Here is a 14141-nt window from a genome sequence, read left to right on the forward strand (position 1 = left end):
CAGGGGTGGGCTCCCTGGTTGTGGGGGGTGGTGGTGGTGTCTCCAGCTCCTCCCCTCCCCAGAGCAGAGCCAGGAAGGCACAAAAATACCCTGAAAGTTTGGTGGTTGTGGTGGTGGTGGGGGAATGGGAATTTCTTTTCCCAGAGAGGTTTTGCTAGTTTTCATTTCTGAAAAATTATCTAAATATATCAAATGTGATACCAAGTCATACATAATACATTTTTCATGTTTTTGCACCAAAAAGTGACTTTGGAGCTATAAGGAGCAATGCTGTGTAAGTATGATGTGTCTCCCCCAGCCCCGAGCGAGGTGGGTGGCATCTCTGGACGTGCTAATTTTCGGACTTCGTCTCCCTCCTCAAGGCCTGGCGTGGGCTTGTTGGTGGGTCACCAGGGGGCCCTGTGTGGGTGTACCTTGCCCTCCTTCCCTGAGTGCAGGTGGAAGGAAGGGCAGAGAGGGAGATGGAGCCAAGGGGGGCCTTTGAAGGGCAGAAGCAGGAGGAGCCCAGCCCTGCATCCCTTCTCGCTCAGGCCCTGCTGGTCCCAGCGAGACTGAAACCCCAAGCCTCCTCTGAGGGTGGGGAGGGTCAGTCATGGGGAGGGGGCCAGGGTTGTGGAGGGTCAGGGTGGAGCTAAGAAGGTCCGGAGCAGGGTGAGGGCCGAGTTGTGTCTAGGGCGAGTCCCCGGCCTTGGGCTGGCACCAGACGAGGAGAGCAGGCAGGGAACGCTCAAGGCCGCCCGGGCAGGGCTGGGGCTGTCAGGAGACGTGGCCTTGTCCACGCAGGCGTTTCCTGGCTGGATAATTAGTCTCAGTCCATGCTGACTGTTTGGGGTGAATATGCTGGTGATCACGGGGAGGCAGAGGTGGGAGGAGTGGGCATGTCAGCCATGGGGAGCTGGCCTGGCGTCCTGCCCTGCTCTCTTCCCCCTTCCAGCCACCCTACCATCTGGTGTGGGCTCCAGAGCCCTGTACTGGGCTTACCTCCTCCATGAAACCCTCCAGGCCCCACCTGGGCTGCACTTGGGGACCCCCTGCCCCCTCCCCAGAACTTGCCTCCCTGCTGGCACCAACTGAAAACTGCGAAATCAAGTGCTTCCTGACCAACAAGCCTCCTTCCATCTCTCCCCACCCCAGCACACCCGTCTCTTTCTTGTCCTCTGCTTAATCACTCTGGATCATTCCCAACAGCTCAGGGATGAGGCCGTGACCCCTTTTTGGCCTCAAGGGCCTTCAGCCGTATTCCCGCCTGCCCCCAGCCTCGCCTCCTTCCAACCTCCTTAGTCCTGTAGGTACCACTTCTTTTGCTTGGCTGTCTGGTCCTCTCTTTTCCACCCCAGGCAAATCCTCCTGTAAGTCCCGGCCCTAGGACACCTCCAGCTGGAAGCCCTCTCACATGTGCCATGGTTGGTGAGTCACAGCAGTGTCCGTCTCTCTGCTCTTTCTTCTCACAACATTTACTTTTCAGTGTCAGTGAGAAGCCCTGTATAGGAGCTGAGAACTCGAAAGAGAGCAGGACAAGGTCTCTGCCTCGATGAAGCTGACACTCTGGGCAAGACCATCAATACATGAGAGACCAGGAGGAGTAAGTGCCATGATAAGGCCGGGTCAGGGGACAGGGAGTGATGGCGTGTAATGGGGGAAGACCTCCGGGACAGAGGAATGTGAGCAGAGACCCGAAGGAAGTGAGGGAGCAGGTGTCCCGGCAGAGGGGCCGGAGGCCAGGAACCCAAGGTGCGCATGTATCCCCACAGCACAGCTCTGTGGCCTGTTTTGCATCACGTTGCAGTTACTCAAGGCGGAGACCATCTCTTTGCTCTCTGAATCCACCCAGGAGCCCAACTCTGTATCAGACACAAGAGGGCCATTGGCACATGCCTGTAGGATGGCAGGTGAATGAATGCATGGACCAAGGGATTGAAGAGTGAATTTCTGGACCTGTGCTGGACACTGTAGAGAGTCAGTCCCTGGGTGCCCCAGTAAAAGCAGAGCCTTTAGTTTCAGCCAAGTGCCCTGCATCCCAAGAACTCCATCCCTGGACACCCCTCTCTCCAGCCGGAAGCTGACCACCTGGGAGCTTCGAGGGAGCCTGGTCTGCCAGCACGGTCATTCTCCGTTCCTAACTGTGCCAACACTGAGAAGCAAAAGTGTGTGTTTAGGTAACATTCTGAGCATCAGGGGTTGAAGCTCTGTGGCTCTAGCAATAAGAGAGCATGGGTTTGAATATCTTCATTGTTTCTGTGTTTGATTCATTCTCTTTTTTTGTTGTTGTTATTTGCTGCAAAGATGGCATTTCATACAGACGAGAATCAGGCCTCAGACTCTTCTTTTGGTAAGAAGTTCAAAATGATGGTCCTTAAAAATGTTAGCCTTGCGCAGGCAAAATCTAGACGATTCTCTCCATAGCATCTTAATCACACCTGGCCGTGTGGTGGCTGACGGTCCACAATCCCAGGCTTGTCGCAGCAGACCCTTTGTCCAGCCGTGGCCGGGAAGCTGGCTCCTGGGTGTGGCTGAACCCGTGCCCCGCTCTCTCGCTGTCCTTCCTGCACGCCATTCACCATACACCCCGGGACCCTGGAGAGCAGCACCGTTGCCAACCGTGGTGATTTCAGTGGTGTTTTTCCTTCCTGGAGACCAGGACCTGTTTGACGTCCGTCCGTAGAGTTTCTCCCATGCGCTCCTGGACTGTTTCCTCCCAGGCCGCTCCCTGCGGAGGAGTGAGTCACTAGAACTTGTCTGCAGAGGGGCTGGGGGCAGGGGGCTGGCTTCTAGGGGCTGTGGGTCCCCTCATTGTTTTCTTTGGCTCTTTGCTCATGGCTCAGTGAAAGCCAAGTTCTGTTCTGGCCTGGTGCCGTCTAAGCAGAGGCCGAGCTTGGCAGGCCTCTGGTTTTCTCTGGCATCAGAGGTGCTTTCCACAGTTTTCTGCCCTGAAAGAGCCGCCCTCTTTGGAGAAGATATCCTGCTCATACACCGACCACCAGGAGAGGGCGCCCAAGGAGTCGCCGGGTACCCTGTCTGCCGGTGCTAGAACTCCCAGCCCCTCATCACTCGGACCCCAGCCCTGCGAGCCAGAGATGACAGCCTTCAGCTGAAACCCTGCCTTTCACAAGCTGAGTAGTCTTTGCAAATCACATCTCCTGCAGGGTCCCCAGCTTCTTTGTCTGTTAAATGGGGATGAAAAAGAAAAAAATTTTAAACCGCTGCTCCGTCTCGCCTGACAGTCAGCGAGGGGATGAGAAACCTTTAAATGGAGAGGTAGTGAAAAATATTTAAGTCAACATTAATTTTTTAAGCAATAAAGAGAAATCAGGAGAGAAGTGTTAGTAATTAACCAAAAAAATATCAGCCACTTTTTTTTTCTTCTGCCATACTATATACTCAGTTGATGGAAAAAGAGAACACAGTAAACATGTTTACTTGTAGAATCAAGAGAAAGCAAACCAGTGAACTATTGAATCAAGCCTGTCATCATTGGTCCTTGACCCTTCCATGTCTTCCCTATGGCACAAAGGCATCTTCATGCAGAAACACTGGCCACTCCTGGGTCCTTGCTTCGAGTCCTGACCCTGCCTCCTATTCAGAGGTGGCCTGCAGCTCTGAGGGAGATGGTTCCCCTCTCTTCAGTGTCTCAGGGACTTCCAACTTGAGCGCAGGGTTGCCTTACTTCATGGTTTCCTCATCTGTTGCCCTCCTGAACATCCAAGCACAGTCAGGACAGCAGAATTAGAACAGGTGTTTGCAAGGTGGCGACAGGGAGGTGGCAGTCTTTAACGAGCTCACCCTCCCGTTCTCCAGGACTGTTTCAAGCTGGCTTCAGTCTCAACTTTCCTATGTGACCCCCTACCTGAGCATCTGAAAGCCAAGCATCCTGCCCCAAGAAGAGAGCAGAACAGCCATAGATGGGCACTGGCCTCCAAGCCTTCCAGCCTCATCTACACGATCTTCCCCACCTCCTGTGATGGTGGATGGTGGCTCTCCTGAAACCTCACTCCAGTAGTTCACAGCCCTGTTCTTGCATCTCTTTCTCTCGGATTTAAATGCTTTGGCTCTTTGTGAAAGAAAACCTTGCCTCAACTCCTTGCCCTTCTGCTCTCATTCACAGTTGAGCTTGTCAAGAGACACGTCTGCACACCCTTCGGCTCCCTCAGCTCACTCCGGGCGGGTTTCTGACCCTGACCCTGAACATGCTCTCTTGGCACTGCCTTGTGGAGCTCTCCCAGGACCTGTGTGTTGGCAAATCTATGGGACAAAATTAAACATCCATCAGCCTTGGGATCAGCTACCTACTCCAGCATTCTGGCCTGGAGAATTCCATGGACCGAGGAGCCTGGCGGGCTATAGTCCACGGGGTCACAAAGGGTCAGACATGACTGAGTGACTTTGGTTCATTTCAGCCTCGCCCTCTGAGTCCCTTTTTCATGTTCGTTTGCATTATGTTTGTCACAGAATGATCAGGGCAGTTCCCGGGCTGTACAATATGACCTTGTGGTTTATGAGGGCAGTTGTCTCTTGATCTTACCTTTTCTCTTGCTCACATCCTCCCCAAAAGGCTTCTGTAGAGAAGAGGGCACCTGCCGTCCTGGACTGGCCTTGTGACAGTCATGCAGTAGGTCACCAACCGGGGTGCTGTGCTGGACTCCAGTTGTTTAGTAGACGGATAGGGTAAAACAGGCCACTTCTCCCGTTACTCTCTCCCTTCACCCTTCACAAGGCCCTCCAGGCTATTCAGGCAACAGTGAATTTCTTACCCAGGAGTTAGGAGAGCTTCTAGAGTTAACGAGCACCAGGCCTGAGATCTAAGCTCTGGCTACTCTGCACTTCCCCTTGAAGCTCACTAGGGGAGACACCCAAAGACTCATGCCCATAAAATAAAGCCATGAAAAGATGCTGCATCTCACTGCTAGTAAAAGAAAATTCAAATTAAAATCTCAGGGAGACACCATTTCATTTTGCTTGGCAAAAAATTTAAAGGTTGATGATACCAAGTGTAGGCAACTATGTGGAGAGTTCAAAGTTCTACAGGTGGGAGGTACATCTGTAGAACCACTTTGGAGGGAAGTCTAGTGACTGTCTGAAGACTTGAAGATGCTCCTCCCCCATGACTCAGGCATCCTACTTCTAAGATTATGCTTCAGAAGAGCGTGAGAGCCTCGTTGGTACAAGAATCTTCTTACAAGGTCATTCTTAACATTAAAAAAAATGCAAAGCAACCAGAAAATTAACATTTAAAATTGTGGCCTATTTTTACAGAAGTTAAAATGAATGAACTGCAGCCACAGGGATCAACACGATACAAGCAAAGGCAAATGGTGGAGTGGAAAGAAGTGAGTAAGGAATGTCCAGTATGATTTCACTGGGAAAAAGTTTTAGGACCTGCAAATCAGTACTGTAAGATATGTATGGATGCACACATGGGTATTAAGAGTATAAAATACTCCTGGGAATGATAACACAACCTTATGATGGTGGTTTCTTCTGAAGAAAGGGGAACAATGTGCAGGAAACTTCAACTCATCTCTGGTTTTATTTCTTAAAAGTAAAACATCTGAAGCAAAAATGGCTTAGTGTTAAATTTGATAAAGCCAAATAGTATGTACATTTTAATACTCTACCCTTGTCTGTATGCTTGATATGTTTTCCAATAGGTTCAATCAATTAATGAAAAAAACTACTTAGGCCTCCCCAAGGGAAGGGGACATGAAGGCTCCCTCTCACTCCAGATGGTCTAGCCTTTGCATCCACCACTGGCCTCCCTTCTTCAAGACACTTAGGTGAAAAACTCTAAAGCACAATGTGGAAAATTCTACTCGCCCCCTGGGCCAAGCTTGTCTCCAGAGTCAATACCACATCGTGCATCTGAGCCTTTGGTCTGGGTAGTGGTCCAGCTTCAGTCTGACATGAGGAATTATGGTGTTTCAGAGCCAGACCGGCTGGGTCTGAATGCTGTTTCTGCCACTTACCTGAGGGGCCTTGGATGAATTACTCCAATTCTTTGTGCCATAGGATGGAGGGAGCACGGGTGGAGGAGAGGGTGGCCCAGGCAGCTGGCAAGGTGAACAGGGGCAGCTCCGCAGGGCTGGTGACCCTCGTCTTGTGTGGAAATCTGCTGCTTCCTACAGAGTGATCAGTGCTTATTTACACACAGCAATAGGAAATGGCAACATTCTGTCCACTCACCCCAAACCACGTAGGGCATTGAGTTATTTTAGCCTCAGTTCTTTCAGTTTTAGTTCTAACATGAGTGGGATGGAGGATAGGCAGTCCCACTTAGAGCAAATTTGCAGCAGACCCTTGGATGGAGCAGAAAAGAAACCAAAGTTTCCTCAGTCACAGACCAACCGAGAGGCCCTGCCTCTGTGAAAATGCTTGCCTGGGTTTGCCTTTTTATACCAAGCCTTTATGGAAACATGGCCACCACCTGTCTGCCGAGTTGTCCAGAGTAGCCAGGAAGCGCTCGGACTTCCAGGTTTCTGCTTATCAGAGTTACAGCCACATCTCAGTGGCCCCCACAGCCCGAAGGGACCACACAGACTTCTCCATCCTGTTGGCCTTATCTGCCTCTAGGTACTTTCACATGCGAGGCCTTCTGTGACCCTTACAGTCGGTGCTGAGATGGGGGGCTGTGGACGGTTCTGGGTTGGGTCGGGTCCTCCCCTGATTCATATGTTGAAGTCCTACTTCCTGGCACCACAGAACATGACCTCCTTTGGAAATGGGGTCATTACAGATGTAATGAATTAGGTTGAGGTCACTAGGGTGGACTCCTCATACAAATGACTGATGCTCTTACAAAAAAAAGAAACTGGAGACAGATTCACACACACACACACAACACCAAGAATGCTATGTGAAGATGAAGGCAGAGGTCAGAGTGATGCATTTACAAGGGGAGAAACATCAAAATTTGCCAGCAAACCGCCAGAAGCTAGGGGAGAGGCAAGGAACAGAAACTGTCTCACAGCCGTTAAAATGAACCGACTCAGTTGATCCCTTGACCTTGGACGTTCAGCCTCCAGAACAAACAGAGAATACATTTCTGTTGTTTAAATCCCCATCTGTGGTTACTTTGTCTTGGCAGTCCTAGCAAACCACTACAGGGACAAATCTTCCCACTTATGATTGAGGCACCGAGGACCCCCGAGAGCCAGCTCAAGTTTGCACGGCTACTAAGAAAACTGGGCTAACACTTGGTTTATCAGGTGGTGTTGCAGGCTGGTTTGACACTTTATCTGAGGACTCAGTGACTTCATCAGGCCCTGGGAATAAAAACATATCACAATTTATTCTCCTATTAGGCATGACAGGTTACAACTACTTTCTGGGTGGTCTGTTCCTGAGTTAGATCTGGATAGTGTTTGGGGAAAACAATGCTTTCTCTTATCACTGGCACAAGATCATCTAAGAAGCCATCTAAGAAGCCAGGTGAATGTCCTGGGACCCGTCACAGGCTGCAGCCTTCAGACACACTGTCAGCCTGCTGGGTAATCACAACGAGTCTGGCACGTTTGGCTGCTTTGTTTATGGCACCCGTGGCATTCTGGCACAGGCTTGGCTTTCTGATCCAGGCGTCCCTGCTACTTTGTACACTTGGGTGTGGATGATTCACCTTTCTTTGGGAGCAACCCCTCTCTTCCCTGTGACTCTGCTAAGCTGGTTCCCACACTGTGCTCTGAGACTGTTGGCTGGAGTTTGGGGATTGAGCAATTGGGAGGGTATAGAAGTGGGCAGGACAGTGGTCATGAGTCAGGAGGTGTGCGACATGGCTCACCATCCATAACTGGGTGGCTTTGGCTGAGCCATTTCCCCTCGTGGGCTCAGTTTTCCCACCAGTAAGTTGAAGAGATTGACTGTGAAGTTTAGCTCTTTCCAACCTGGTAGGAGCCTGGAGACCAGCAAAGATGCCAAGAGTGGGGTTGGCTTACCAGTTCTTTCCTGGTGTTTTTCAACCTCCCACCTAAAGCGATGGGTTTTTCTGCAGCCTGAGCCTGTGTGGGAGGCAAATGTCAAGCATCTGGAAGCTTAGCTTGGTCTTATCATTTTGCCCATGCTCACTAGGCCCTCTGACCAGCAGATATGGGTCTTAGGTACAAAATACAAGAAACGTGATTTAATTATTAATTTGTACAACTTAATTGTCACGGAACTATTAAAACAAAAGTCTGTTGGGTTGATGCTTTTTAAAAAATGTCTTTGATTTTGGAAATGTGGAGACTTATAGGGCCAGGGGGTCTTCAGATGGCCTTCTGCTCTAAAACCCTATGATCGCAACCCTGCCTGGAGTGGTGGTCCTGGTCTCAGTGGTCCAGGTGGATGGTAACCCCAGCATCTGTGACTCATCTCTGAGGCTGTCAATGGCAGTGCCCATAACTTCCCTCCTTTCCCTGGTCAGGTCACATCTTTCCTCTTCAGACTATAATTAATTTGGCAAAACTAATACAATTATGTAAAATTTAAAAATAAAATAAAATTTAAAAAAAAAAAAGGTCATTTGATATAAGAGGATTTCCATCTCCAACTTGCTAGTGGTTGCCAACACCATCCTTGGCAAGTTTTGTCTCTGTCTTCATGTTGAGAAGGCCTTTTGTGTATGTCTTTGTGTTGGATGTGGTGTAACTTTCCTATAATGTGTGAAACTTCTCAAGTTTCAGGGCAGAGTTATCAGAGCCCACAACTCAGTTTGGGGCCATGGATTCTTCCAGCCCACGGCCAGGAACTCTGCCTCTGGCTCTGCAATGTCACTTTCAGTGATGAAATGTTTCTGGGCGTGAATCAGGGATGGCAGCACAGCCAGAGAGGGGCAGCCAGAAAGCACCTCAGGTCTGATGACTCCCTGAGCAGTGCTCATCTCACAGCCCACTTAGCACAGGGAGCCCTGTAAGAGATGGGCTCAGAGCCAGGGCAGCTTTAAGGTGCCTAATAACAAAATGTAACCTTAGTAGGGGGAGAGAAGTACTTTCCTTAGCTCAGAAGATGGGCAAAGGAGCAGCAGGGTCAAGGTCAACCTCAGAAGCAAGTGGAGAGGTCAGCTGAAGGCCTGGGCTGGAATCACTTTGGTGATTCTCCTAAGACGAGTCCTGGAAGAAAATAGGTGGGGCATGGAGAATCGTAAAATCACAGACATTGCTACTCTCTATCCATTTCCCCCTTTTCCTCTAATAATAGAATTCCCATTCCTTTTTTTGAAGTTAGATACTTGGCTGCCCCAAAATAAAAACTACATTTTCCTGTCTCCCAATCTATGTAAATAAGTTCTAGCCAATGAGATGCAAGCGAAAGTGGAGACGTATTCTCAAAGAGAAGAGGTATTCCCTTTTCCTTCTTGTTCCCTGGAGAGCAGAAGTGATGGCTGGTATTGCAACAGCAATCTTGGTCCTTGAAGTGGTCGTGTAGGCTGCCCTGATGGGACTACAAGCTGGCACGTGCCTCTTCTCAGTGCTGTTGGGTGCCATACTGGCCAGTCCTCCTGCCTGTGGGCTTTTGTGTGAGACACCAATAGTTTCTACTTTGTTTAAGTTTCTGAGGGGTCTCTGTCACTGAATTCCAAAATGACAAAGAAGACTTCAGTTTTTTTGGTAATTCTGCTTACCTTTAGGTGCTGGTCTGCCATGGACAGGTCTCCAACATTCGTTAAATCTTCCTTGTTTTAGCAAAGAGAGAACACAACCCATTCAGGCTCAGGCCCTTGGCAAGCGCCAGTATCTAACTGTAATCTATCGAGATTGTTTTGTTTCTATGGTATTTATTTTTAGGTTACCATTTACTTAAGGTAAATGATACTGCTTTTCCATTTACAATAGTGACATGAGGTCACTTTCCTTTTTGAATAATTTACTTAAGCAAAAACAATTGAGTCAATTTAAAAGATATTAAGTGACTAAGAGCACAGGTTATGTCAGCCATGGCAGAAATTGGGGAACTGGCTGGAGGAAGACTAAAGCTTGGAAAACAAGGGTATAGATTTTGCTGCTTCAGAAAGAATTATATAAACATTTCTTCCTCCAATATTTTATGGTTCTTATTTGGATGATTCACAGTATCCCTGTAATGGAGTTTCCTAATTCCTCAAGGCAATAATTTAGTAAACACTCCCACAGACCAAGCATAGTAGTTAAGGCGTCTGAGGGCTGAAGCCAAACTCCTTGAGTTCACATCTTGGTTCCTGCAATTACTAGCTGTGTGACCTTGGGCAAATTACTATCCTGCTTTGTGCTCAACATCTCACCTGTAAAATGGAGTTGATGATGTTGATGATGCTGTTTGGAGGATTAAATGGCACACTGTATGTAAAATCCTGAGCTGAGTATCTGGCCTCCATTAAGAGGCAATAAATGGCACTGTTATTATTATTGGTATGTCTGACTTGAACACATCAAGAAGTCAGTGTTGAAAGCTTTACATTACAGCCTGGGAGTTGAATAACTCTGTCCTGATGCTCAAGAAGTCATACGTTTTAAAGGGAAGGTTTATCTCAATTTTTCTACTAACACTCCTTTTCTGTTCTAGGATCCAATTCAAGACACCACATTGCATTAATCTTCACATTTACTTTAGTTACCTCCAATCTGTGATAGACTCCTACTCTCTCCTTGTCTTTCATGACCTTGACACTGTGTAGGAGTGCTGGTCTGATATTTTGCAGAATTTCCTGCAATTTGGATTAGTCTAAAGCTTTCTCAGGATTAGATCCTAGGGAGGCCTGGGGCTTCCCTGGTGGCTCAGTGGTAAAAAATCTGCCTGCCAATGTAGGCGATACAAGTTCGATCCCTGGGTTGGGGAGATCCCTTGGAGAAGGAAATGGCATCCCACTCCAGTATTCTTACCTGGGAAATTCCATGGACAGAGGAGCCTGGTGGGCTACAGTCAATGGGGTTGCAAAAGAGTCAGGCGTGACAGCGACTAAATAACAACTTGGAGAGGACTACCACCGAGGTGACATGTCCTCACTGCATCATTTCAGAGGGTACGTGGTGCCAATGTGTCTCATTACTGGTGATGCTGACTTTGAGCAATTTGTTCTAGGGCTACCTGAAGGTTTCTCCACTATACTGTTAGTCTTTTTTCTCATTTTAAACTGTTTGTTAACTGAGAGTCTACATCCAGCCCATACTCAGAGAGAGAAAAATTAAAGTCCTCTTCCTGGCAGGAGAAGTGTTTAAAAATTTGTGAACGTATTCCACTACAGGAATTAATAAATATTTGAAGAAGATATTTTGAAGGCACACCCTGTGTTTTCTTAAGCCTTCACCCGTTTTTTTCAGCATTCGTTGCTGAATCTTGCCTGCAACCGTTGTTACTGAAATGTCTCACTGTGGTTTTCCGTTTTCTTCTTTTGTTCTACACTGATTAGTTGGAATTCTTAGGAGGGAGAAATTGTCTCATCCTCCACCCATTCATTTAGTTAGCAATTGATTTATAGTACTATGGGACAAAGCATATTTATTTTGTTAGTTGGGATATAATTCAAAACTAATGTATTAGGGGCCCTTCCAGGGTCTTGTGTCTTTTGGGAAGCCCCCATAATTTTTTTTTTTTTTTGAGCACTTCCTTACTTCACAAGATGCTTAGAAGTTCATCTTTTATTTCCTCTGCCTTAGCCCTGGAATGAACCGTTTCTCCAAGGGGTCCTGTTCCTTTCAAACCAAGATCTGGTCACGAGGTGCACTCATTGCTATGAGGATGTCATTGTTTCTAAGTCGATGAATAGATTTGGGAATGTATGTATGTACACTAACTTTTGTGAACACATCTATTTCTCTCTCTTTCCCATCATCCTAATAAATGAGTTTCTACTGATGTCCAACACTAATTCAGTGTGACAGGAATCAACCTGTTCATTTTAGCCTTCCTCTCTTGCTTATTTGTAACTCCATTTTCCAATAATGAGAAATCTAACTCTCAGGACTAATATAAATAGAGATGACAGAAAAAAGTCAGTGAATGTAAAGGTATACCAATAGAAATGATCCAATCTGAAGAAGAAAGAGAGGGGGAAAAAAAGATTTTAAAACGTGAACAAAGTCTCCAGGACCTCTAGGGCAGTATCAAAAATTCTCGTATAAATGTCTCAGAGGAAGAAGAAAGAAAGAATATTTCAAAAAAATATTTGAAGAAACAATGACTGAAAATTTTCTATATTTAGTAAAAGACATAAATTTGGAGATTTACCCTAGAGTAGCCCACGTAGGACAAAGGCAAAAAATATCACATCTAGGTTCGTTAGAGTTAAAACTGGACATAAAGAGAAATTTGAAAGCAGCCAGAGAACAACACGTGGCATACTGGACAGCAGTAATTTTAACATCCACCAAGTTTTTAAGAGAAAACATGGAGGCTAGAAAATAGTGGAAAAACATCTTTAAAGCGTCAAGAGAAAGAACTGTCAGCTCAAAATTCTATATCCAGTAAATATATCCTGTAAAATAGAAGGCAAAGTAGATGTTCTTTTACATTGCCTACAGAGCTTCATTGGAAAAAAGACAAAGCAATTTCTTCAGGCTGAACGGAAGCTATACCAGAGGGAAACTTGAACTGCCTGGAAGGATTAAAGAACATTAGCAATGGTAAATATCTGGGTAATATATAAAACTGTTTTTTCTCTCCATTTCTTTGAAATACTTATGACTCTTTAAAAAGAAATTATAATATTGCTTACAGATTACAGGTATGTAGTTGTAATGCACACGGCAGTAACAGTGAAAAGTGCTGTGGGTGGAGTAGCATGAGGGATAAATGGAACAATACAACTGCAAATTTTCTACATTTTTATATGAAATGGTACAGTAATAACAGTGTGAAAAATCAAGGATGTATAGTGTAATCCCTAGTGTAACCTTTAAAAATGATGTAAATAGTTCTAGTTAAAAGGCCAAGATGTACATAAAATAATTCTAAAATATATTTTAAATAGTCTAAACTAGGAGGGAGAGGGGAAGAGAGGAACAGAAAACCAAGAAACAGATAACAAATAATAGAATGGTAGATCTAATTCCAATCTTATCATTAATTTAATTAAATGTTAATGGACTAAGCACTCACAATAGTAATTCTCATTATCATTAATGTCATTATGACTTAGACTGTAAAAGGATGGGACCATCCTTTGATTTGACTCATCTTTCAGATTATCATTCAACCCCTGAGCATCTAGGGTATGGCTGTGAATTATCTGCTCCTCTTAGGAGAAACATACTGACTGAAGCCATCCACCCAGGCAGGCATCATAGTAACCATTGCATGCGTTATTTTATGACAGGAGGTCTTAGTAAAGAACATGGACCTAACAAGCCATCAACAGCTGAAAGAACTTGGGAAAGGTCAAAAGGAGACACCACATGTCCTACCACCTCCCAGAATCCTTCTCGCTGGCATCCATCTTGGCTGAGCAGTGTGTGAGCCACCAGGAAGAACCCTGAGTCAGAATAACTGGCCAAAGACAACCCGGAAGGTAATCCCATCACCACGAAACCCAAGACTGTGAGCCACGTGGCAGAGCAGCTCTCCTGGGTTCCCTTACCCTCTAGCTCTCTGCCCAGGTGTCCCTTCCCAATAAAGTCTTGTGCTTTATTAACTCGAGTGTCTCCTCGGATAATTCATTTCCGAGTGTTAGACAAGAGTCCACTCTTGGGCCCTGGGAGAGGTCCCCCTTAATGCAACACTGCTTTTGGAAAAACCTTCCTTGTCTCCCCAACAGGCAGGAGACCCTGATGAGAACATCTCTATGCTCTTTCCATCTCTGCTGTGTTCCCAGGCCTGAGCTCACTTTGGAAGCTTTCAGTATGGTCTTAATCACACATGTGGTGGCCCAGAAGCAGCCCCTGGGACAGGGCACTGCTGCTGCTGCTAAGTCACTTCAGTCGTGTCTGACTCTGTGGGACCCCATAGACGGCAGCCCACCAGGCTCCCCCATCCCTGGGATTCTCCAGGCAAGAACACTGGAGTGGGTTGCCATTTCCCTCTCCAATGCATGAAAGTGAAAAGTGAAAGTGAAGTCGCTCAGTCGTGTCTGACTCTTCGTGACCCCATGGACTGCAGCCTTCCAGGCTCCTCCGTCCATGGGATTTTCCAGGCAAGAGTACTGGAGTGGGGTGCCATTGCCTTCTCCGGGGAGAAGGTACAGTGATCACTGAATCCATCCTGATAAA

At 46.8% G+C, this 14141-nt stretch overlaps 1 long non-coding RNA gene across 1 annotated transcript; it reads left to right on the forward strand.

The window, feature by feature from the left end:
• The first annotated feature begins 1295 nt into the window (after window positions 1–1295).
• LOC123331164 lies at window positions 1296–13563 on the forward strand. Its single transcript, XR_006547672.2, has 3 exons — window positions 1296–1407; window positions 12459–12560; window positions 13253–13563. It is a non-coding gene; the product is annotated as an uncharacterized LOC123331164 (long non-coding RNA).
• Window positions 13564–14141: the final 578 nt, after the last annotated feature.

Source organism: Bubalus bubalis, chromosome 22 (genome assembly GCF_019923935.1).
Source record: "Bubalus bubalis isolate 160015118507 breed Murrah chromosome 22, NDDB_SH_1, whole genome shotgun sequence".
In the NCBI taxonomy this organism is placed as follows: domain Eukaryota; kingdom Metazoa; phylum Chordata; class Mammalia; order Artiodactyla; family Bovidae; genus Bubalus; species Bubalus bubalis.